Raw genomic sequence first — 27,195 nt, forward strand, 5'->3', positions numbered from 1 at the left:
ATACTAACTCATTCAAAGGACCATTAAGAAATGCACTTTTCACATCCATTTGCTGTAATTTGAAGTTATGATGAGAAGCAAATGCAAGTAACATGTGAATAGATTCTAGATGAGCAACAGGGGCAAAGGTTTCACTGTAGTCGATACCCTCGACTTGGGAGTAGCCTTGAGCCACCAATCTTGCCTTGTTTCGAATCACAATTCCATTTGCATCTTGCTTGTTCTTGAATATCCATTTGGTCCCGATGACATTATGTTCCTCCGTTGGCCGAGGCACTAAATCCCAGACTTGGTTGCGCGCGAAGTTGTTAAGTTCTTCGTGCATGGCCATAAGCCAATCCTCATCATCGAGCGCTTCCTGTACCTGTTGAGGTTCACAATACAAGACAAACGCGTGATGCTCACAATAATTCCAAAGCTGTTGACGGGTGGATACTCCCCTTTTTAAGCTGCCAAGGACATTCTTCATAAGATGTGACTTGACTCTCAGCTTGTTCGCATTCTAGGCTGCTCGACGCTCCAGGAGTTCTTCATTAGATAACGGGGGAGCATCGACTTGTTGCTTTTGTTTGCCCTTGCATCTTGAGCCGGTTGTTGGAGCTCCAGACGGGAATTGTGAGACAGTCTCCTGATCATCTTGTCCTTCGACTTGAGCAGGTTCACTAGTTTGATCTTGTATTAGTGGTTGCTCTTGATCTTGATCTTGTGCTTCTACTTGTTCTGGATCTCGGGGTTGCACTTGATCTTGATCATCAGTAGGTTCGGAGTCTTGGGGTAGTGCTTGAATATCATGGGGCATATCACCATTGTTAGGCAATTGATCTTGACCGAGAGCTTGATCAACTTGTTGAGAGCCTTCTCTTTGTTCATCGAAAGCGTGTGGGGCTTGTGGGGGTGATGGCTCCACTTGAGTAGAGCATTGTCCTTCTCCTTCGGCCACAAGGGGTTCCTCAATGGGGAGTATTTGGCCAATCCCCATTCTTCTTATGGCATCGGGAGGAATTTCATCACCTATATCACAAAGACCACTTTGCTCCACTTGGGAGCCATTATTTTCGTCAAACTCTACGTTACACGTCTCCTCAATTAGTCCGGTGGACTTGTTGAGGACACGGTAAGCATGAGAGTTTGTAGCATAACCAACAAAGATACCCTCATGTGCTCTAGAATCAAATTTAGCTAACCGAGCTCCCTTTTTGAGAATGAAACACTTACAACCAAATACCCGGAAGTACTTGAGATTGGGTTTGTTTCCAGTTAGAATCTCATACGGAGTCTTGTTCAAGCCTTTACGGATGTAGAGCCGATTGGACGCATGACATGCTGTGTTGATGGCTTCTGCCCAGAAGTTGTATGGAGATTTGAATTCTGCCATCATTGTTCTTGCAGCGTCTATCAAGGTCCGGTTCTTCCTTTCTGCCACGCCGTTTTGCTGAGGGGTATATGGTGCAGAATATTGGTGCTTTAGTCCCTCATCACCTAGAAACTCATCTAGGGTGTAGTTCTTGAACTCGGTGCCGTTGTCACTCCTAATCATCAAGATCTTTGCTTCATGTTGACGTTGCGCTTCATTAGCAAAGTTGATGACCGTTTGTTGAGTTTCACTCTTCCTTTTAAAGAAATATACCCAGGTATATCTTGAGTAGTCGTCAACAATCACTAAGCAATATTTTCTGCCTCCAAGACTATCAAATGTTGGAGGACCAAACAGATCCATATGGAGAAGTTCCAATGGCCTCTTAGTGTAGATAAGAGTCGTTGGACGATGAGCAGTTTCATGAATCTTTCCTTCAATGCAAGCACTGCACACACGATCTTTAGCAAAGCTCACATTTGTTAGTCGACGAACATGGTCCCCTGTCAGAAGACTTTGCAAAGATCTCATATTGACATGAGCTAAACGGCGATGCCACAGCCAGCCCACGTCAACTTTAGCCATTAAACATGTCGCAGTCTTAGTGGGTTGCTTTGTGAAGTTCACCACATAGAGACCATTTTCGACATGTCCAACATAGGCTACTTTAAGAGTCTTGATCCTTAGGAGGACCACAGTGTCAATACTAAAGAATGTGGAAAAACCCATGATTGCAAGTTGACGAACCGAAAGTAAATTGTAGGCAAGTGACTCAACAAGCATGACCTTCTCAAAAGAGAAATCTTGAGAGACGACCACCTTACCAAATCCCAATACCTTTGACGAGGATGCATCGGCGAATTGGACATGGGTGGGCATAGATGGAGAAGGATGCACATCCACCACTAAGTCCTTGCTTCCGGTCATATGATTTGTTGCTCCACTATCGAGCAACCATGACACCCCACCGGAAGCAAACTCCTGCAATAGATCAAGGCTTGGTTTTAGGTACCCATTTTTAATGGGTCCTTTCATGTTAGAGACAAGGGTCTTAGGAACCCAGATAGGCCATTCAATATCTTCATCGTAGGGACCAACAAATCTGGCATAAACATGCCCATTACTAGCACGACATAAAACATAAGAAGAGTTGAGTTTGCCGGCTGTGTTAGTAGGAGCGGTTTTGCCCTTCTTGGGGTTCCCATAGTCCACCTTGTTCCTGTTCACCTTCTGAGTCCCCTCACCCTCTTTGACAAAGATGTCCATGAGGGTGAGAGATCGTTTGTTCTTGTTCTTCCTTTTACCTTCTGACTTGGAGGTAAGTCCAAGTCCTTCCTTTCCTACAACACCCATTTGAGTGCTCAAGAGATCGTTCAGACTCTTCTCACCTTGTCTGCATGCCACAAGGCCCTTCTCAAGTTTCTCCTTTAACTTGGTATTTTCCTCCACAAGATGAACATGCTCACAAGAGCGGTTAGTTGCACAAGTATTATCAATTAACACAAAGGGAGGACAAGTAGAGATCTCCTTGGTAAGCTTTGCCTGGAGTTGATCATGAGACTCTTTTAGAGAGAAATGAACACCTTTCAAGGCTTTGTGAGCCTTGTCAAGTATGTCAAATTCTTCTTTGAGTCTGTCACGGCCAACCTCAAGAGCATACTTTTCAGATTTAAGAATGCGAGTAAGAACAACATCATGATCTAGTTTCTTTTGCATTTTAGCGCAGTCATCGTTATATGACTCCTCAAGAGCCAAACGAAGAGTGCGCTCTTCTTCTAGAGCACTAGATAATTCGGCAATTTCATCGGCATAGTCACGACTATGTCCCTGAAGCTCGGAGATGGTCTCCTCATGAGACTCAATGAGATCAGGGGCCTCACCCAGTTGTTCCAAGAGAGCAACAAAGTGCTTCTTGGGTTCTCCCTTAATAGTGCACAGAAACTTATCAAGATCATGCTCATTAAGTTCTCCAACATCACTATCTTCAACACAATTTAACAATGAAGGAGAAGAAGAAATGTTGGTCTTAATGATGGGAGTTACCTGATTGGTACCTTTTGCCATGAGGCACTTGGTGATGTGGTTATCGTTGGGGGCGTTGAAGAGAGACACCTTCTGGGAAGAGGTAGTGGCAATAGCAACAGTTGCCGTTGCCACTGTATCATCATCATCATCATCGGAAGGATACTCCTCCAGGGCCACCATCCCTTTTGGGTGAGGTTTCTTCACAAAGTTGTTCTTGATAGGAAATGATTTGGTTTTGTCTTTGCGAATGAGCTTGCCTCCGTTGTCTTCCCTTTTCTCATAGGGACATTCTGCCACGAAGTGACTCACGTTCCCACAGTTATAACATGTTCTTACTCGTTGTTTGGGTTTGAATCCACTCGAGTTGTTCTTGTTGAAGGTGGGTCTTGAGTTCCTTTTATTTCCCCAGAATGGCCTTGATGCAAGAGCCATGTGCTCATGATAGGCATACTTTGTGTCTTCAGGGCAGCTCTCCTCTTCCTCATCTTCTTCTTCTTCTTCAAGCATTGCTCTTTCTTTCAACGCAAGGTTCGGTGAAGTTGTCTTTGATCAAACACGAGCAAGTGCATTATCGGCTGTTTCGTTCATGATTGACATTGCAATGAACTCATCCAACACTTCACTGGAAGAGAAGGAGTCGAAGTCTGGCCGCTGACGAATGACAGATGACATGGCTTTATTGAAAGGCATGATGGCTTTGAGAAACTTGCGCTTGACCCATGTGTCATCCACATCCTTACTCCCATGGTCCTTTAGTGCCACAGCAATAGCAGTCACCCTCCGATAGAGATCACGGGGATCCTCTTCTTCCTTCATCACAAACTCATCGGCCTTATCAAGTATCACTTCATAGTTGGATCGTTGAATACTTGAGCTTCCCTTATGCAACACCATAATATGCTCCCAACAATCCTTAGCCAATGTGAAGGGACATAAGTGGGGAAGATCTTCAGGTGGCACAGCAGACTGGAGAATAAACAATGCAGAGTGATTATATTGATTGTCTGCATCTTCTCTTGGAGTGAGGTTGCTTGGGTCATGGGGATAATATCCTTTCTCGATAATTCTCCACAAGTTTGTTGAGCTGTGATTCAAATGAGACATAATAGAAAATACCCAGTTAGCAAAGTCACCTTTCACAAGTTTAGGAGGAGGACCAACAGGATTAAGACGAGGTGCGAGAACGGGTCCTCCATATGCCATGGGAGGTGGAACAGAAGCATATGTTCCACTCCCATCCTTTTCGTGAGGTGAAGCAGGTCGCATACCTTTAGCCGCTTCCTTAGAGGAGTTGGCCTCCGAATCGGAAATGGTGGGTTTAACCACTAAAGCCGGTTCGGGTGAACTTTTAAGACCATCAATTAATTCTTTAAGCATGGTTTTGACTTCGCTCGTCAAGGACGTCTTGAGGGTTGCCATAGCCGTATTCAAGTCGTCCCTTGTGACCGAAGTCAAGTCCATGTCCTCGGGTTGCCCACGGTTAACTTCCTCTCCGCCTTCCATACTCTTCGGGTGGTTAAACCCTTAATAAAGAGACGTGGCTCTGATACCAATTGAAAGGATCGATATGGTTGGCTAGAGGGGGGGTGAATAGACAACGACCACTTTTTAATTAATCTTAGCAAGTTAAGGTAAACACTATGCGGGTTCACAAATAATATGACAATGAGGTGAACCCAATAGAATCTAACAACGAGAGCTAATAAGACAACTAAGATAAAGTCACAAGCAAAAGCAAATACAAAGTAAAGGATAGAGATAACCACAAGTGGAACCGATGGAGACGAGGATGTGTTACCGAAGTTCCTTCCCTTTGACAGGAAGTACGTCTCCGTTGGAGCGGTGTGGAGGCACAATGCTCCCCAAGAAGCCACTAAGGCCACCGTATTCTCCTCACGCCCTCGCACGATGCAAGGTACCGTGATTCCACTATAGGTGCCCTTGAAGGCGGCGACCGAACCTTTACAAACAAGGTTGGGGCAACTCCACACAAAGCTTGGAGGCTCCCAACAAAACCACGAAGCTTCACCACAATGGAATATGGCTTCGAGGTGACCTCAACCATCTAGGATGCTCAAACACCCAAGAGTAACAAGATCCGCAAGGGATTGGTAGGGGAATCAACTTTTCTCTTGGTGGAAGTGTGGATCTAGGCCTTCTCAACCAATCCCTAAAGAATCAACAAGTTTGATTGGCTAGGGAGAGAGATCGGGCACTTTTGAGCTTGTGGAGCAACAATGGAGCTTAGAGAGGTAAGAGATAGGGTTCCTCAGCTAGAAGAACCCTTTATATAGTGGGGGGGGGAAATTCAGACCGTTTTCCCACTCTCTGCCCGAGTACCAGCGGTACTACCGTTGTGCAGGAGCGGTACTACCGCTGGCTACAGCGGTACTACCGCTGGGCCTCCAGCGGTACTACCGCTGGCTACAGCGGTACTACCGCTGACACGAGCGGTACTACCGCTGGCCCCTTGGTAGTGCACAAGCACTACTACCGCCGGGAAAGTCTTCGCAAAAGGGTCCGTCCACGAACTACCGCTAGGTAGTTGGAACAAAGCACCTGGAGCGGTACTATCGCTGACCAGGGGCGGTACTACCGATGGCTAGCGGTACTACCGCTGGCTGCAGCGGTACTACCACTAGCAGTCCAGCGGTACTACCGCTGGGACCAGCGGTACTACCGTTGGGGGCCATTTTGCAGAGATACTCAAGACGAATAGGCGAGGGCCTCTCCAAAAGATAAGGAAAGGGAGAATGTGAAGTGTGCGTGTGTAAAGATAGATTCCATCCAAACCTTTCCACTACGGATCCCCTCTTAATAGTACGGCTTTCCTATGACTCAAATAAAGAGAATCGTAGAGAGCGTCGTGCTTCCGTTCCAGAAGAGAGGAGACGTGTCGTCTGTGCCGTTGACGAGTGTTACCTGAAACCTTGACACACACGATTAGTCCTGTACGGTACTGTCATCAATCACCAAAATTACTTAGGCATAAACTATGCCCCAACATATGTTCAGTCTCGCGGATTAGAATCAAGACAACTACAGCCGAACAGCACGACCGGAGATACACTAATGTCTAATTCCCCCACCCCGTGTGGTCCGGCGATGCAATGGTTGGTCCCTCCGGTCCGAGTGGGACGCCGCCTTGTGCCACCACCTACGATCATGCGATGCTGCAAGCCGAGGCGAAAGCTCCCTTGGTCTTGCAGGGAGGCCAGGACCTTGACGACCCTCGCATGGATCAAAGTTCTCTTCCCATGGTTTTCATAATTTTTCTAATTTTTTTGTTAAGTGTTATTCTCCACCCAACGTTGAGAAGTGTGGTCTAGCTGTCATTGCATCTATGTTGGGTCGTCACTGAAGTACGTAGGCAAGTGGTCCGGTGGGTGTGTAGTTTGGTTTTAGTCATGCGGCGCTGTAGTATAGATGAGTGGGACATACTTGGTCCGTTCCTTAATATCGGTATTCTTAAAGATTTCACTAAAGGACTACAGACGGAGTAAAATGAATGAATCTATACTGTAACATATGTCTATATACATTCGTATGTAGTTTTCTAGTAGAAACTCTAAAAAAACAAATTTAAAAAGGGAGGGAGTACATTTTACATATTATTTTTACTAAATGGCCCCTCGACGATTTTGTGTCGTCTACTAACCCCAAAAAAACTTATTTCATGATGTGACACTTTCTAACGACGCCAATTCGTCTCCCATTTTTGATACACTCTGTGATGTCAGTCAATGTGACGTCTATTAATCCTATGTGGCAATCACGCTTAAGTGGCAAGAAAACCAAACGCCTACAAATCTGTTGTATATTGTGTGGTAAAATCGTCTACTCATATGACACTCCCCGCTTCCTTATTCTCCCCCCTTTCTTCATCCTCGTGATGATTCTTTATCCAAGCAGTCATCACCGTCGGGTCCAGCCACGATGGAAGAGGCCGACAGGCTAGCAGCTGGGTGGAGGCGACCCGCGGTGGAAACTGCTACGCGAGGTCGACCTCCAAACATGGTGGTCCTTGCGACCAGGGACATGTTTGCCACATATAGTTCCTAGTGCCCACCGGAGTAGAAAACGCTCGCCGCCGGCTACGCCATGCGACGGCAGGCCAAGGAATACGAGTGTGCTGCTCTCGGCTAGCTCCTTGTGCTCACCAAGCTCACCTAGAGATAGTAAGATCGGTTAAGGTCTTCATGTGACCCATACAAGTAATGCCGACCCGTCGCGTGCGACGTCATCACAAGGAGAGTGGCTCTCAGGCCTATAGTGGTCACCAATGGGAACTTGGACGAGGACCATGTAGTAGTGGTCATTTGTGCGACACACCTTGGCTTGACTCTGTCCAGATCCATGGGTGGAGTTCTGGGGATGCCATGTGTCGGGGAAACCCGCACCTAGGGGAAACTTGAGGAGTCCCTTGATCGTTCGACGGAGATAGAGTGAGGTGGCGTCGAGAGCGGAGCTAGCGGTCAACACCGGCAGGGTCCTTTACCAAGGTTCGGGATGCTTGGCGTGTAAAACCCTACTCTTCCTTAGTTTGTATTGGGTGTTTACTATAGGGTGATTTTTCTACCATAACTTAGTTGGTGATTAGGGAGTCTGAAACCCCAAAATGTACAATCCCTTGAGAATGAGTCTTGGGCCTCCTTTTATAGGCGAAGGGGTCACCAACAGTGTGCTCACGGGTTGCATAGTGAATAGTATTCACCGCCTTCTTCTACGGTGGTGTCACGTGCAGTAAATGGCTTGTTTGACTCCTGACCTGCAGCGAGGGGGTCGGGACACGTACCCAGGTGAATCGACACCTGGGCCTTCTGTTGGCGCATGAAGGATGCGCTGGAGCGGTCGGATTATGGTCAAAACGGGGGAGGATACCTCGAGAGCGGAAGGAGCTTGCTAGCCTGGCGTCTCTCTTGGATGACTTGGTTACCTTCTCAACAAGGATGGCTTGCCGGGGGTTTGAACAATTTCCCGGCAAAGGGGGCTTGCCGGGGGCCTCGCCAGTCTTTGCGAGTCTTCCCGACGAGGTGGTCTTGCCAGGGTCTTGCAATTCTTTGGGAGCCTTCCCGGGAAGGAGGACTTGCCGGCCGGCAAGGAGGTCTTGCCGGGGCCTTGCGAATCTTCCTGGCAAGGAGGGCTTGTGTGGGGACACCGACTTACGAGTCGAGATCGCCGAATGAACATGCTCAGTGATCCTAGAGATCAATGCTCACCGAACACACGGATACTTAATATTAAGAGTCTTACATCCAAATACTGAATTATTACATCACCTGAGAGACTGGTCAAGTTCACAAGGTAGAGCCAATAAGGACAAATCACACAGATACAACTAGTAGCGGAAATCTTAGGGCTAAGCGGGTGCCCATGCCATCAGCCTACACCAACACGCATTCTGCGTGGGAAGCGTCCTAGTTCGCAGGGGCTTCTCCGAAGACGTACTCTTCTCCAAACTCCGGTCATTCCATGTCTGGTCAATAATATAACAAGTGGCAAGCCAATGAGTACTTTTGCATGTACTCGCAGACATCCCATGATATGAACAATGCAAGTGAACGATAACAATAATATGCATCTTGGTAGACAACAACTTGGTTGTAATAAACATGATCATGGATGTGCAACATAAGCTAAATGTTATTTGCAGAACAGGTTACAGATATCAATATATCTGTCAAGGGCTGAACTCTCCGGGTTCACCCTATATGCCAAGTCACCAAACATGGTCATATCAACTCTTTCATGTTAACTCCGTTTACCACACACTCACACACACTTGGTTTATGCAGAAACGACTGGACGTAGTTTAAGCTGGATTACCCAACTGTCCTTGACCATGGACATGGCTATTCGAATAGTTTTACAATCCACAGAGGTAGTACGGTGGACACACGAGATCCGGGAAACATCCCTGCCATCCATGACTCTTGGTATATAACATACCCGAGGTAAGTACCCGATCAATGCCTTTCCCCTGACGATAGTAGACAAGGAGGTCCATCGATTGGTACCCAGCCTACATGTTGTACGTCTTACGAGCACCGACTCTGGATAGTATCAACCATGCGGGGACCAACGGTGTGCCTGGAACACGTAAAAACGTCATAGTCGCCCTACGTGGCACGACCCCATCACGAGAGTGACCACGCATCACTCCCGCCACCAGTAATGTGGCTCTTTGCTAGCACCGACCAGAGTACTCAACATAGCCCCGTCTCATAAAGGGGTAACGTGGTCGTACATGTAAGGTTGGTACGACCGACACATCATAAATCTAATCCATTTCCGAAACCATACGCACACAAATACCCGGTGCACCACTTCTCCGAATGTGGCCACCTAACTCATCATCACCCTCGGGCATTAGTGGCACCCGACGGGGTTTTCATAAACCTTTGATTTATGTCATCATCATGCTCATGCTAATACTATTCTATCTTTACCTGTCAACATGGTATTAGCATTGCCCTCATAGGTGGTAGGATCAAGCTCAATGCATGTGCTCCGGAGGAGCCATCGGTAACATCACTTCAATGATTTACCGGTACTTATGATCATATGCAACGGAAATATTTTCTACACTAGCATGCATCATAACATATGCTCAGACATGGTCAAAGGGTTGCTTGCCTTGTTCAGGTAGGTATCCGGGATCTTTGAGGTCTTCCGCTCCGACTCCTTCGTCACACATGTTTTCTATCGTCGTATAAAGATAAAAATAATAAGCAGCTCACTCCAAAACAAATCACAAAGTCATTTTAAAAATGTTGGTTATTTCTTATAAATCCAGATTGTTTTTTCAATATGATTGCTTCTGGTTTTAGAGAAAGAATAATTTTATAATCAACTTAGTAGAATAAAAACTATTACAATTTAATCCTTTTTATTATTATAAAACAGAATAGTTGGTGCAAAAATTCAACCAATGGTTGTGTTAAATACTACACATTTTTAGAAGAATAACAGTGGAAAAATTAAATTTTTACACTGGTTAATCATCTTATATAAATCATTTAAACCCATATTTAAAATCAAAAAGAAAAAACTACAGACCCTGGCTAGCCTGCCCAGGCACGCGCGCCGTCAGGTTTGAACCTGACGCGTGGGCCCCTACCGTCAGTGGCTACGGACAGCGAGGGAGAGAAAGATGGGCCACCGACAGGTGGGGCACACTTGTCGCGGTTGTCTCCTACGTCTGTCCAGAGAGGAGGAGGAGCACACCGGCGTGGCTACCGATGTCCTCGGGCCCTAGGGACGATGGGAATGGGTCCGGCTCGTCGTTGCCTACCTATTGATGGTCGAGCTGATGGCAGAGGGGCTCATGTTCAGCGGCGATAAGGTAGCCGCGGTGGAGGGGTTTCAGGCGAAGGTGGAGTTGGTAGCTAGGGGCACGGATTTGCTCGGGGAAGAGAGGGGAAAGCTTCCCGAGGTCAAGGGGAGTGTTTTGGGGGGAGAGGGACGCAGGAGCCGACGTGTAGCTACAGACCGACCAGAGCTCCGAGGCGGAGGGGCCTCAGTCGATCTCGAGCACCGGGGCTCTGCTGGCTTACTGGGATGGCAAGGGAGGTGATTGGGGTTGCTGCGATGAGTAATGACTGGTGCTGGAGCAAGGGGGAGGCTATAAATACGCCCACAACGGTGAGCCGACTCGGGAGTGCTGGTGATTCACCGTGGCACGCATGGGGGTGCAGAGAGGAGCTGAGGTCGAAACCACTGTCTCAGGACGTCGTTTTGGACTGCCATGGCCCACTTCAAGGGAGGGAGTGAGAAGAGAGGCGAGCTACTGATGACCCACAAGTATAGGGGATCAATCGTAGTCCTTTCGATAAGTAAGAGCGTCGAACCCAACGAGGAGCAGAAGGCTCTAATAAACAATTTTCAGCAAGGTAATAACTGCAAGCACTGAAAGTAGCGGTAACAAGTGATGGTGTAGTGAGGTGAAACGTAGCAAGTGAAAAGTAACAAGTAACAAGTAGTAGCAATGGTGCAGCAAAGTGGCCCAATCCCTTTTGTAGCAAGGGACAAGCCTGAACAAAGTCTTATAGGAGGAAAAACGCTCCTGAGGACACACGGGAATTTCTGTCATGCTAGTTTCATCCTGTTCATGTGATTCGCGTTCGTTACTTTGATAGTTTGATATGTGGGTGGACCGGCGCTTGGGTACTTCCCTTACTTGGACAAGCATCCCAATTATGATTAACCCCTCCCGCAAGCATCCGCAACTACGAAAGAAGAATTCAGACAACGTCTAACCATAACATTAAACTAGTGGATCCAAATCAGCCCCTTACGAAGCAACACATAGACTGGGGTTTAAGCTTCTGTCACTCTAGGAACCCATCATCTACTTGCTACTCCCCAATGCCTTCCTCTAGGCCCAAATATGGTGAAGTGTTCTGTAGTCGACGTTCACATAACACCACTAGAGGAAAAGACAACATACAACATATCGAAATACCGAACGAATACCAAATTTACATGCTTATTATTATTATGACTTATCCCATGTCCACAGGAACAAAAGTAAATACTCACAAAGCATAATCATAATCATGATCAGAGGTGTAATGAGTAGCATCAAGGATCTGAACATGAACTCTTCCACCAAGTAATCCAACTAGCATCAACTACAAAGAGTAACCAACAATAGTAGCAACCTTACAAGTACCAATCGGAGTCGCGAGTCGGAGATTGGTTACAAGAGATGAACTAGGGTTTGGAGAAGAGATGGTGCTGATGAAGATGTTGATGGAGATGACTCCCCTCCGATGAGAAGAGTGTTGGTGATGACGATGACAACGATTTCCCCCTCCGGGAGGGAAGTTTCCCCGGCAGGATCGTCCTGCTGGAGCCCTAGATTGGTTCTGCTCAAGTTCCGCCTCGTGGCGGCGGAGAATCCACGAAAAAGCTCCACCCTGATTTTTTTCCTGGATGAAACCCTTCATATATCAAAAGAGGGGGGCTAGTGGGCTGCCAGGGTGCCCACAAGCCCTATAGCCGCCGCCAGGGGGGTAGGTGGCGGTTACCAGGCTTGTGGGCCCCTGGTATCTCCCCTCTGTCACTTCTTTCGCCCAGTATATTTTATATATTCCCAAAAAATTCCACGTTGATTTTTAGGGCATTTGGAGTTGCGCAGAATAGAGGACTCAGACTTGCTCCTTTTCCAGTCCAGAATTCCAGGTGCCGGTATTCTCCATCTTCAAATAAACCTTGCAAAATAAGAGAGAAAAGGCATAAATATGGTACCACAAATTATGATAACAGTCCAAAAAGCGATAAATATCAACATGAAAGCATGATGCAAAATGGACGTATCAACTCCCCCAAGCTTAGACCTCGCTTGTTCTCAAGCGAAAACCAAGATCCATAAACATGTCCACATGTTTAGGGGTGAAGGTGTCGATAAAACATAATACGGACATAAGGCCATCATGATCACACATAGAACAGCAATACATCATAAAGATTCTTATAGGAAAGTAAAAATTCCTTCACGAAGCAAAGTATGAAGCAAAAACCTTACTGAGAAGTAGCCAACAATAGTCCATAGTCATTGAAGCAGTTGCAATTTATCATAACATCAGAAAGAGTCAAATAAGAGCTTGTAAAGCAAACCCACATACTCAATCATCTCGTTTGTTTTCCACAATTGTTACAACTCACATGGTACTCATGGTATCGAAGTTTTAGCTGGACACTGAGAAAGATAGGGGCTTATAGTTTTGCCTCCCAGCTATTTACATCAAGGGTAAAGTCAACAATAATAAAGCATAAGTACTCATCTCCAAGTTGATATATGAATATAGATCTTTCCCTAGCTTGTGACGGTAGCCAAGACAAAGGAAAAATGCGGAATTGGTGAAGATCACCAAGAGTCTTTCAAGGGAAAAAAGTAAAGGTACAAGATAGGCCCTTCGCAGAGGGAAGCAGAGGTTGTCATGCGCTTTTGAGGTTTGGATGCGTGTCCTCTTAGTGCAGAGGAACGTCACTTTATATTGCCTCCTGTGATAAAGAACTTTGTTATGTAGTCTGTTGCTTTTATGTCTTCCTCATCACAGGTTCGTACAAAGCTTATTTTCCACACACTAATAGATCATACATATTAGAGAGCAATTTTTATTTCTTGCACCGATGACAACTTACTTGAGGGATCTTATTTAATCCATAGGTAGGTATGGTGGACTCTCATGGCAGAACTGAGTTGAAGGCTTATGGATGCACAAGTAGTATCTCTACTTAGTGCGGGAGTTTTGGCTAATATGAGGTGGAAGCAAACGTCACATGCTAAGGGATCTCTAAACATATAACATTGTTTGGAACCTAGCAACCACAATTCATTATGTTGTCTTCCTTGTCCAACATCTACTTCTAAGCATGTAATAGTTTGGTGAGGGCTCACAATTATAGAAAGTGTCTAAGATGATATATTTATATGGGAACCCTCTTTCCTTATTACTTCTTATTAATTTCAACAATGACTGGGGTCTATGTTGGTCTATTCTCAACAAGCTTCAATCATCATACTTGTTATATGTGAAGCTATCACCTTCCATAGGATCATCTCATGATCTTTCATGCTATCGTTCTTTTAATACTTTTGATCACAGCAAAAAACAAAGCCCTTGACTAAGATACTCTTTATTATATAGCTCTCAAGCTCGAATACATCGGGGAAGACACAAAGAAAAAACTCAAACTAAACACTAAAGACTTATTCCACTAGGAGAAGAAATCAAAGCTGAAAAGGAAAGAACTAAAACAAAGGTAAATGCAAAAGATATAAAGGTGATAAGATACCAGGGCAACTCCCCCAAGCTTGGCAAAAGCCAAGGTGATTGCCCATACCAATGCTTAGTTGTATTCTTTTGGTGGTGATGGTGGTGGTGTTGTTGGAGCAGTCTTGAGCTTGTCTAATTTCCACTTGAGCATAAAGTTCTACTCCCTCATATCGTCATTTTCCTCCTCAAGCTTCAACACTCTATGGCAATGTTCCTGCTAACTCTCCTGCAAGGAACGAGAAGGGATAAACAAGGTCTTAGGCTTCTTCCTTTGGTCAGGGAGGCTTGACTTCTTGAACTCCACATGAGTGCGTCCAGGTTCAGGTAGAGGAGCCTCCTCTTTGTCGGAACTCTTTTGTTCCTTCCCCTTGGGATCATAGTCCTCTTCCTCTTCAATGGTCAAGCCATATGGTTCCAAGTCCCCATAGACCTTGGGGTTAGCAAGGTAATCAGCCACATAGCTCTCCCCCTCTGAATCCCGAGAAGACATCTTGACCTAGATCTGCGGCAGAAACAGGCTCGAAACGAAAACACAGGAAAACCGTGCGATACGGAGATCAAAACCCTTGGGCATATATATAATGATTTTTTCTGGACCAGAAGGAGTGCTCCGCAAGAAAACGGAGTCCGGGAGGCACACGAGGTGCCCACAAGCCCTGTAGCCGCCGCCAGGGGGGTAGGTGGCAGCTACCAAGCTCGTGGCCGCCTCGTGTGCTCTCCGGACTGCTTTTTATTTTTCTAATGTTCCATAAATTCCAAAACGGAGAAAATTTCTTATTGGAAAAGTTTCGGAGTCCAATTACTTACCGAAACACATACCTCTTCGTTTTCAAGGTCTGAAACAGGCTGATAAAGATCCCTTATGTACTCCTGTGGAGTTATGATATTGACAATATTGGCCTCAACATTTATGGGAGTACCACAGATATAATGTTTGATTCTTTGCCCATTTACCACTCTAGGAAAATTACTTTCCGTTTATTGATTTTGGTGGCACCGGAACGATATACTTCCTCGACAATGTAAGGACCTTCCCATTTAGAGAGAAACTTGCCTGCGAAGAATCTTAAGCGAGAATTGTATAGCAAGACATAATCACCTACATTGAACTCTTGTTTTTGTATTCTTTTATCATGCCATCTCTTAACCTTCTCCTTGAACAACGTGGCATTCTCATATGCATGGGCCCTCCATTCCTCCAATGAGTTGATATCGAACAACTGCTTCTCACCGGCAAGTTTGAAATCAAAGTTGAGCTCTTTGATTGCCCCATAAGCTTTGTGTTCCAGCAGAAGAGGTAAATGACAGGCCTTACCGTAAACCATTTTATACGGCGACATGCCCATGGGATTCTTATAAGCAGTCCTATAAGCCCATAGTGCATCGTCAAATTTGTTAGACCAATTCTTCCGAGATCTATTGACAATCTTTTATAAGATCAATTTGATCTCCCTATTACTCAACTCCACTGGACCACTAGACTGAGGATGATAAGGAGATTCAACTCTACGGTTGACATCATACTTATCAAGCATCTTGCGGAAAACACCATGAATGAAGTGTGAACCGCCATCAGTCATCAAATATCTAGGGACTCCAAATCTTGGGAAAATGACTTCTTTAAGGATCTTAATAGAGGTGTGATGATCAGAATTTCTAGTGGGGATAGCTTCTACCCACTTAGTGACATAATCAACAGAAACTAAGATGTGAGTATACCCATTGGAACTCGGGAAGGGTCCCATATAATCAAAGCCCCAGACATCAAATGGTACAATGACAAGTGAATAGTTCAGAGGCATTTCCTGACGCTTACTGATGTTCCCTATTCTTTGGCATTCTTCACAAGACAAGACAAACTTACGGGCATCCTTGAAGAGAGTGGGCCAATAGAAACCTGATTGCAATACCCTATGAGCAGTTCTATCTCCAGCATGGTGTCCTCTGTAGGCTTCAAAATGACACTTCTACAAGATCTGTCCCTGTTCATTTTTGGGCACACAATGTCTAATAACACCATACACTCCTTCCTTATAAAGGTGAGGATCATCCCAAAAGTAGTGTCTCAAGTCAAAGAAGAATTTCTTCTTTTTCTGGTATGTGAAACTGGGTCGTATGTATTTGGCTACGATGTAGTTTGCGTAATCAGCATACCACGGTGCACTATGTGAAGTGCGGATGACATTTAATTGCTCATCAGGAAAGCTGTCATCAATAGGTCGTGGGTCATCAAGGACATTCTCTAGCCTGGACAAGTTATCTGCTACAGGGTTCTCAGCACCCTTTCGGTCAACAACGTGCAAATCAAATTCCTGTAGTAGGAGAACCCATCTGATTAGCCTAGGCTTAGCGTCCTTGTTCTCCATAAGGTACTTAATAGCAGCATGATCAGAGTGAATAGTGACTTTGGAGTCAACTATATAAGATCTGAACTTTTCACATGCAAACACCACTTCTAAAAACTCCTTTTCCGTAGTGGCATAGTTTCTTTGGGCACTGTCTAGAGTTTTACTAGCGTAGTGAATAACATTCAACTTCTTGTGAACTCTTTGTCCTAGAACAGCACCAACAACATAATCACTAGCATCACACATGATTTCAAAGGGCAAGTTCCAATCAGGTGGTTGAACAATAGGTGCGGTTATCAAGGCCTTCTTAAGTATTTCGAAAGCTTCCCCGCATTCCTCATCAAAAACAAAAGGAACATCCTTCTGCAAGAGGTTGGTAAGACGCCTAGAAATCTTAGAGAAGTCTTTAATGATCCTTATATAGAAACTAGCATGACCTAGGAAACTTCGTATACCTCTGATATCTGTGGGGCAAGGCAATTTCACAATTGCATCAACCTTAGCCTTATCTACTTCAATGCCTTTCTCAGAGATTTTGTGTCCTAAGACGATGCCTTCATTAACCATGAAGTGGCACTTCTCCCAGTTCAAAACGAGGTTGGTATCTTTGCATCTCTGCAAGACTCGATCAAGGTTGCGGAGGCAATCGTCAAAGGAAGAACCGTAAACGGAGAAATCAAACATGAAAACCTCAACAATCTTTTCACAAAAGTCAGAGAATATTGCCATCATACATCTTTGAAAGGTGGCAGGTGCATTGCACAAGCCAAAAGGCATACGTCTATAAGCAATGGTACCGAAGGGGTAGGTGAAAGTGGTTTTCTCCTGATCAGATTTTGCAATAGGTATTTGCGAGAAACCTTGAATAACCGTCTAGAAAGCAGAAGTGTGTGTGTTTAGATAGCCTTTCTAGCATTTGGTTGATAAACGGCAAAGGATAATGTTCTTTCCTGGATGCCTTGTTCAGTTTCCGGAAGTCTATAACCATCCTATAGCCAGTAATAATCCTCTGTGGGATTAGTTTATTCTTATCATTAGGAACGACAGTGATACCTCCCTTCTTAGGTACGCAATGTACAGGACTTACCCAATCACTATGAGCAACAAGATAAATGATTCCTGCTTCCATAAGCTTTAATATTTCTTTTCTCACGACCTCTTTCATCTTAGGATTTTATCTCCTTTGATGATCAGCAATTGGTTTAGAACCAGGATCAGTTTTAATCTTGTGCTGACATAGGGTGGGACTAATACCCTTAAGATCATCAAGAGTATATCCAATAGCCGCACGGTGCTTCCTCAAAGTTTTTAATAACTTCTTCTCTTCGTGATCCGAGAGGTGAGCACTAATAATAACAGGATATATCTCCTTCTCATCAAGGTAGGAATAATTAAGAGTATCTGGTAACTGTTTTAGCTCGAACACAGGATCACCCTTTGGTGGGGGAGGATCCCCAAGCAGTTCAACAGCCAGATTATTCTTGAGAATAGGATATAGTTCTAAATCAATTTTATCTATCTCATCTCTTTCATCCATATGCATATCATTTTCATGCTCAAGCAGATATTGCTCTAAAGGATCCGTAGGAGGTATGGCAATAGAGGCAAGAGCAATTATTTCATCCCTACCAGACGACTCTTTTTCATGGGGTTGTCTTCCAAACTTGGAGAAGTTAAATTCATGAGACACACCCTCGAAACTAACAGTGACAGTCTGTTTAATGCAATCCATATGAGCATTGACAGTGTTGAGAAAGGGTCTACCAAATATGATGGGAAAAAAGCTATCTTGTGCAGTACCAAGGACGAGGAAATCAGTAGGGTACTTCGTCTTACCACACAAGACTTCTACATCTCGCACTATTCCCATAGGGCAGATAGTGTCTCTATTAGCTAGCGTAATAGTGACAACAATGGGTTCTAACTAAGACCGGGGTATAGCGAGCTCATCTTTGATTTCATCGTATAGGGACCGGGGTATTACACTAAGACTAGCACCCATATCACATAAACCATGATAACAATGATCTCCTATCTTAACAGAAACAACGGGCAGGCCAACTACAGGTCTGTATTTGTCTTCCGCGTGAGTTTTAGCAATTCTAGAGGAGTCCTCACAGAATTTGATAACATGCCCGTCTATGTCTTCGGCTAAGAGATCTTTGATAATAGCAACACTAGGTTCAACTCTAATTTCCTCAGTGGTGTGTCGTGGTTTTGTCACGGCAGATGTCCTCGTGAAAGGACTTAGTGTTGGAGCCATCGCACCATGGTGGCGACTCAAAGGGGTTGAACGGGAGCGATAAAGATTTACCCAGGTTCGACCCCTCGAGAGGAGGTAAAAGCCGACGTCCTGCTTTGTGTTGTATTAATGGTGTTTCGATTACAAGGAGGGCGTAACTCGCCTGACCTAGCACTCGATGATTTCTAACCTGCCCTCTCCTTCCCCTAGACTCACCTTTATATACGGGTCGAGCCCTTAGGGTTTACAAGAGTCCTTGCCATCACGCAAGTCATGATTCTATCTATCTCTAAGTCGTCGTCTTTGAGTACTCCCCGATAATGGGTTCTCCACGAGGATCTTGAACCGCCATCCAGCTCCCGGGCCTATTGGGCCCAAGCTTAAATCGTCAAAGGACGAGTCGCCCACTTGGTGACCCGGCCCAACTAGGGCGGGTCACACAACAGATAATAACCCCAACATTAGGCCCCAGATTGACTTGAACCTGTTCACGCCAATACTCTTACCTAATTAGGGGCGACTCATTCTGCTCCTTTTATGCATCATACGCTTAAACCGCCATCTATTGTGGAGATACCCAAGTTGTCGAACCACTTCTTGTTGGTATCATCTTATCCCTTTAATCTCGGAAGAGATGATGACGCAATCCCCAACGGATCCTTCGGCACAGATATCCCGAAAATTTTGGGCGGCATTATAGCGAATCTTTATCCTGTTATCAGTTCCCCCGTGAGGCGCCTTGATTCTAGCGCCCGACCCAATAAATAGGCTGGGGGAAGGGGGCAGGGAACATTCCCACCTACCCATTTCGTCGACCCCTTCTTCCTTGCGACTGTATCGAGAGCTCCGTCGCCGCCCGAAGACCTCCGTCTCCGGCCGCCGCATCCAACGCATCCCCACGCTAGCTAAGCGCGCAGCACTCGCCGCGGATCTTCCTAGGACGCCTCCGGTCGCCATCACCAGGTTAGTCTTCCGCCATTAGAGGTAGATCTTAGCCCCTCAAGGTTCATCGCTTGCCGGTTTCTTAGAACACCTGGAATGCCCCCATAAATATTGATTAGATCACAACGCTAATAATAGGCACGATAGCACCGACCATATCCTCAGTTGATTAGCTCCTGTTTGAAGATCCAAAAAGGCTCCTGTCAAATCGGTTGTACTATTCTTGCCCTAGCCATAGGCTGTTCTTCTTTTGTCTAGGCTTTTTTCATTCATTTTTGCCTGCTCTGTAGATCTATATGTTACTTCCTGTTGTATAAAACCTGTTTGTAGACCCATACTTCACCATCTGAGCCATCTCTCTTAAGCAGTAGGAAATTCCTAAATCGCCCTTGTATTCTGACCCGACCCCTTGTTGGCGAGTCAACAGACTCCCTTAGTCATCTGATAAATGTTCGGCGAGTTAATTGATCTTTTAACCACTCAGTAAGCGCTCGGCGAGTTAACTTATCCGTAATCTCTCCCTTTGTAGCATGGGTACCATTTTCAAAGCCGATTGGCTCCCAACCAAAGTTGATGTAGCTTTTCTGAACGACTGTCTGAAGACGGGAAATCTTGACCCACGAGAAGTTATCGGATGGCGATCCGGGTTTGGAGAAGAAATTCCCAACCCGAAGGAAGGGGAAATAGTTGTCTTTGCTTAGCACCTCGAACGGGGGTTTATGCCGCCAGGGTAAAAATTCCTCAGAGATACCATGACTTTCATGAACGTCCTCCTCCAAGACTTAGGACCTAAGTCGATTAGCAACTTATGTTAGTTCCAAGTGTTATGCGAAGCCTACTTGCGAATGGAACATTCAGTTCCTTTGTTTTGGTATTTCTTTCATTTGAATCACCAGCCGAATTTTCGAATGGCCCTAGCTTGGAACTTGGAGGCGTCAACGTTCAACGCCGCAGGGACAGCTCATTCCCATCACTCGCCATGCCAAGCCATCCCAAAGGCTGGGGCGAGTCTTGGTTTTATTGCCAAGAAACTTCTCCTGAGGGTGAAAATAAGCTCCTTGGATATAGGTAGGAACGCCTTCCTACAAACTTTAAACTTCCAGACAAGCTTACTGAAGAAGAGGAGTCGGATTTTATCCCGGTGCTATCCGAGTTGCGATCTTTGACAAACAATGGTCTCACTGGGATTGATTTGATCCGCTGCTGGGTTGAATGGCGCATCCTCCCCTTAAGTCACCGAGACGGCTTAATGTGTGAGTTTGATGGCTCCTTGGACCATCCCCCGTGCTACTTCCGTACAACACTGACAGAAAACGACATTGTGTCCATCATCAAGAAGCTGACCAGCGAGCCCTTGGCCAAGTGTGGCCAAATAGATCTTAAGCCATACTGCAAGATCAACCCGGCACCTAAGGTAAATAACTTAACCTGCCTTTACTTTATTCCTTCCGACTTACGTGAATTATGATTCTCATAATAAAAAGCCCTGAACTCGTAGAGGTTCGACGAAATGAACCCCTAACTCGAAATCCCTGTCGATTGCACCCTAAAATATGCAATCCCGGTCTAAATCGAACCCTGGGACTGTTTGTAAAACCGGGATTGCAAAGGATGGTCGGGATTGTTTTATTTCAGAAATTTTAAATAGTTCATGGAAATAAAAAAATTCATGAATTTGGCAAAACTTATTCTAGTTCGCTGCATTAAGTGATTCATATTCGCTGCGGTAGAGCGGCTAGGTTTAAAAATCATGAGTAGCTTAAATTTTTTTGTTCAATGCATATTCATAAAAAATCCTTTCATTTTTATTTCTCTGTTTTTTCTGGTCGTTTGTGTCCGCGTCGTCCACCTGGGACCAATATGCAAACAAATACCCAATGCTTGGTAGAAGAATGGGGCGTAAAACCTCCTTCATTATGCTCCTCGTGTCATTAGTGGCGAAGCCACGCTATACCTGGGTAGTCAAATGACTACACAACAATTTGGCATGTCGTCGAAGACCGCCACATCATCTGTGTATCCCACGCCGCTAAGAAAACATGTTCGTAATCTGTTTTACGTGTGATTATGCTGGCCCATATGCAGAAAGAAAAAAATGTATTAGAAGACACGTGCGTCATAATTATAACCTTCCCTAATCAGCCATTCCTCAAATCACATGATTATTCCTTCTATTTCTCTCTTTTTCACCTTCCCATCTAATCCCTAATGGCCAATGGGACACAACGCCAACGGGGAAGAGCACATGGTGCATGGATACACATCCTGCACACCAAGCACTAACGCTGCCCGCTGCCCGGAATCACCACTGCCACTGTGAGCACTGCCGCCGGCCGCCTCGACTGTTCCGTCAGTCTGCGGTGAACCGCATTTGGAAGAGCCAACGCCCATCTATGATATTTTCAACTACTTCATGGGAGGGAGCGTCGGTAGGGCAGGGGACGAAGCGACAGCCCCCTTGTCGTGGCCGTCGCGGTAGACGAGCATGGCGCGCGTGCGGCTGAGGGAGGACGAGCACGGAGACGGGGGCGAGGACGAGACGAGGTGGGGCGCGACGCGAGAGAGGAGGTGGCGGCGACGAAGGGGATCAACGCGGCTGGCTCATAAGATGAATCCCGGTGGAAATTTGTTAGGGTTCGATTTAGACCGGGATTACATAGTTCAGGGTACGATCGACCGGGATTTCGACTTGGGGGTTCATTCCGCCCGACCATTACAAATTTAAGGTTTAAAATAAACTTTTTCCTAATAAAAATACCACTTCAGAAAGGTGACAAATTCTGGTCCAAGAGGCCGAAAAAGATGGCCTTGAAGCAAGCCAGGCCGCCATAAAGAAGAAATCCAAGGGCAAAGGCAAAGCCACCGTTACTGAACCGTCTGATGCGGATGAATCCCAAGTCAGTGATGTACTTTCAGAGGTAAAATTTTATCTTCTTTGACTCGCCATTCATTGCTACAGTTTTGTGTTTACACCTCTGTATCTCTTGTGTAGAATGAGGGCAACGACAGCCAAGAAGAGTCCGTAGAGGTAATTTCTTTTTCCTCCGACTCATCTTCTCCTCCATCTAAGCCGGCCAGGCGGATTTGTGGGAAGGTTCCGATGTCTCACCAAAATGCTTGTTTTGATCCTAATTTCCTTTTGAAGAAAATGCAATATGCTGCCGATCGGAAAAATCGGAGTCATTCTGGAGACTTGGTGTCCGGGTTACCAACAAAAACTCCTACCAAGAAGAGGCAGAATGAGGTATCCTTGTAACAACGTCCCCTTTTGTTTCCTTTTGGATCATACTTATAACTCACTCATATCTTGAGGTATTACTTTTGTAGAATTCTCCTCCTTCGTCAGGCGATTCAGTGATGTCAGCCTTTCCGCCGATGATCCGCGTTCCAGGGTAAGTTCTCACAGTACTTACATTATCCTGATGATGATGATGTCTGTTTTTAAACGCACATCCTTCTTTTTCAGGGCACAAGCGAAGAAGAGGAAAACTGGCGGGTTAACCTCCACTACAGCTCCGGAGCCTATTGAAAAAACGGCGCCAACTCAGGATAACCCAGCCAAGGATAAATCTGATGATCAAGCGGATCTCCTGAATTTGCCCAAGGAAGGCATGGAAACGCCCAATCCACCGAGTCCGTTGAAAACGGCAGAGGATCCAGATGATGTAATCATCACTGGTACTCGCTTCTCTAAGCCGTCTTCTGCAGTCTTGTCGAAGCACGTATCAACATCAGCCCAACCTTCTACTGAACATGAAATTTCCAAGGCCAAGCTATCTCAATATGAAAATCTTGAATTTAAAGAGCTCTCCTCCGGCTTTGCAAGTCGCCTGGACGCGAGTTATGAAATGGAAAAGAGTCTGCTCCTTATGATGAAGAACAGACATGAGGTACGCCCTAATGCATACCATCCTCATTAACCCCCAAGGGTCGGGTCATCTGTTAATAGATGAGCCGGGTCTTGTCATTAGAAAAAATCTATCAACCTGTAACCCCCAAGGGACGGGTCATCTGTTAAAAGATGAGCCGGGTCTTGTCATTAGAAAAAATCTTTCGACCTGTAACCCCCAAGGGCCGGGTCATCTGTTGAAAGATGAACCGGGTCTTTTCATTAGAGAAAATCCTTCGACCTGTAACCCCCAAGGACCGGGTTATCTGTTAAAAGATGACTCGGGTCTTCATTAGAAAAAATCCTTTGACCTGTAACCCCCAAGGGCCGGGTCATCTGTTGAAAGATGAGCCGGGTCTTGATATTGTATAATTTTGCCTAAAAAATTATACATTAGTCCCCAAGTGTTAGAGATGTTTCTTGCAATAATTCTAAGACTTGCCCCTTGATAATATATTTTGACAGGAATCTCTTGCCCAAGCTGAGTCGGCATTTGGCGACTTAAAGAAAAATTTAGCCGACCAGCAGGATGCGTGGGCAAAATCAGAAGAAAAATATCAAGTAATCTTATCTGAGATGGAGAAGCTGAAGGCCGCCCACAAGAAGGCGCAAGCTGATCAAGACGCCGCAGTAAAGCGAGCACAAAAAGCTGAAGCAAAATTGTAAGCCGTGCAACAAGACCTGGCTGGCTTAAAGCAACATATCTCCAACATGGCACAGGCTATCTTTGGTAAGAAACAAAACCCTGATCTTGCACTTTGTAAAAAATAACTTAGTATGAAGAAGTTACTGACCATCATGATCCCTTATATAGGTCCGAGAGCCGCCAACCTTCAGAATGATTGTGTCCTGATGCTGAAGGCGATTTACACATATTAATAGAGCAGCTATATACCGGAAGCGTGTTGACTGTGAAGGCAGTGATGGGTGCCAAGGAACCCATAACATCAATCAAAAAGATGCTCGGCTGCTTATCTACCCTTCCGCCTCAGATCGGTGAGCTAACCCGGTCAGGTGCCCGAAAAGGGGTACTGACTACGTTGAGTCGGTGCTTAGCATACGTCGAGAGTTAAAACTCGAAGAAGTAGCAGCAGGCTTTCCCGAGCTTAAGAACGAAGGGTCATAATTTTCTCAAGAGGATTATCAGTGGGTTGTCAAAGAATCCCGCTTGGCGGCGACTCAGCTTGCAGCGAGTTTGGATTTATCAAACTATCAAGCTGCTTATGATGACAAGAATAAGAGAGTAAATCCGCCAACCTTTGTGACAACCAGCTTGACTCCACGTCGACCCAAGAACCCTTTTGATTTAGAGGCGGATCTCTCATCATTTTTGAATGACGAAGATGAATTTGCCGCCTTATCCATGTGTAATTGGGTATTGGCCGACTTGCAAATTGAAGTCGGCCAGAGCTCAAAGCAAGCTGACCGGGGGACATCAGAAGAGTAGTTCTTCATAAATTTGGTCATCAGAGACATGTAATAAGTCATTCGTAGAAAACAACCTTGCTCTGTGATTTCTTTGAAACCCTGGTGTCGCCCTCAGGGCGTCTTATGATGCTTGACCCGCCATGGCAATAGCGATTTTGATCTGCAACTTGTTAGGCTTAAAAACATACATCAAACCACCTCAGTGGGTACTGGATGATAATAAATAATAACCGACTCAAGATGTTAGGGTGAGTCGGAAAAATTTGAAAAACCTTGTGGCAGTGCCAGGAAGGTGAAAAATAAGAATTTCGTCGGCTCATTCAAGTCGCGACAGGATAGGACAAGTTATATAAACTCAAGTGCTACCCGAGGGAGACTTTTTGTATAAAAAAGCTCAAGTATTTAGATCGGCTGATCAGGCACGAGTCAAGCTTCGATGAAGCAGGTTCAGTGAACCAATGGTTTTCCTATTTTCCATGTGGGGCGCTAGCCGGTACCAAACATGTTTTAAGCAAGGCGAGTTCAGGGTCCATAAAGCGGAGTAACTCGCCAAGAGTTCATGGGTCCATATGGCGATTCGGCCAACACACAGTCCAGTATAACCATTTGTAATCCCGTAATTTTTCGCAGGCCACATGGGTAGTAAGGCTGATCTCAGACAGAGGAAGCCCCCAAGTGACCTATGATTAGGGGAAAGACCAGTCATAGGATTGTAGAAGCATATACGCTATTACCACAAAACGACTTGGGAACAAATAGCCCCCAAGTTAGCCGCCCTAATCCACAGAATCATATAAGGCGCCTATGTTTGAATCACGCGCTTGTAGCGACTTGATCCTGTTTGGCTTATCGATACCCAGTGTTGTAATAAGTGCATCATGGCGACTTATGCTCTGTGGTTTCGATAGCGTCCATGCTTGGGCGACTTGTTAAGGAGCAAAATAAAAGATCCATACTTTCAATAAGATGAAATATCAGGAAAGCCCCCGAGCTCATGGGCATCAATTTTATTGCTTCATAAAAATGAAAAACTTACAATTTTCCAAGAGAAGAAAAAACAGAGCTAATAGCTCAAGTGTAATAAGGCCGCAAGTGGGCTATGTTCCAGGGGCGAGTTGACTCAGCCTCCGTGGTTGGCCGATCAGGACGAAGAGCCACAAGAAACTATGACCCATTGCGAAGGCTTCTACTAACAACGAATGGTCGTTCCCATGGTGGTGATAACTTATGCATGCCAGTGCAATCTTGGATCCATCGAAGCACTAAGTCACCCTCCTGAAAGGTTCAGCTCTTAACCCGGTGACTGTGGTAACGCCACAAGTCATGTTGATAAATAGTCGATCGGGCGGCAGCCAAGTAGCGTGGTTCCTCCAAAGCATCCAAAGAATCTTGACGCGCCAATTCGTTGTCCTGTTCCACATAAGCAGCAACTCTGGGCGAGTCATGCCTAATGTTAGTGGGAAGAACAACTTCTGCTCCGTATACCAGAAAAAAGGGAGTAAAACCCGTAGAACGGTTTGGGGTGGTCCGGATGCTCCACAATACTGAAGGCAACTCCTCTACCCAACACCCTGGGGTGCGTTCCAGGGTAACCATAAGTCGGGGTTTGATTCCTCGCAATACTTCCTCATTCGCTCGTTCCGCCTGCCCATTAGATTGTGGATGAGCCACCGCACAGACATCAAGCCGGATGTGCTCACGGTGGCAAAATTCCTGCATTGCTCCTTGTGATAGATTAGTACCATTATCAGTAATAATGTTGTGTGGATATCCGAACCGGAAGATCAGTTTTTTCAAGAACTTGACCACTATCTCCGCATCACAAGCACCAACAGGTTCTGCTTCGACCCACTTGGTAAATTTATCAACCGCCACCAGCAAATGAGTTTTTTTGTTGGACGACATCTTAAAGGGGCCAACCATGTCTAGCCCCAGACCGCGAAAGGCCAAGTAATATGTATCATCCTTAGTTCTTGAGCCGGCACATGAGCCTGTCGTCCGTAACGTTGGCAACCATCACATCGACGAACTATCTCTTCTGCATCTACATGAGCCGTCAACCAAAAGAATCCGTGACGGAACGCCTTTGAGACCAGGGAGCGTGACCCGGCATGATGCCCAGAATATCCGGCATGAATGTCGTTCAGAATCACGCATCCTTCTTCGGAAGAAACACATCGTTG

Source organism: Hordeum vulgare, chromosome 4H, assembly GCF_904849725.1.
Source record: "Hordeum vulgare subsp. vulgare chromosome 4H, MorexV3_pseudomolecules_assembly, whole genome shotgun sequence".
NCBI classification, from domain to species: domain Eukaryota; kingdom Viridiplantae; phylum Streptophyta; class Magnoliopsida; order Poales; family Poaceae; genus Hordeum; species Hordeum vulgare.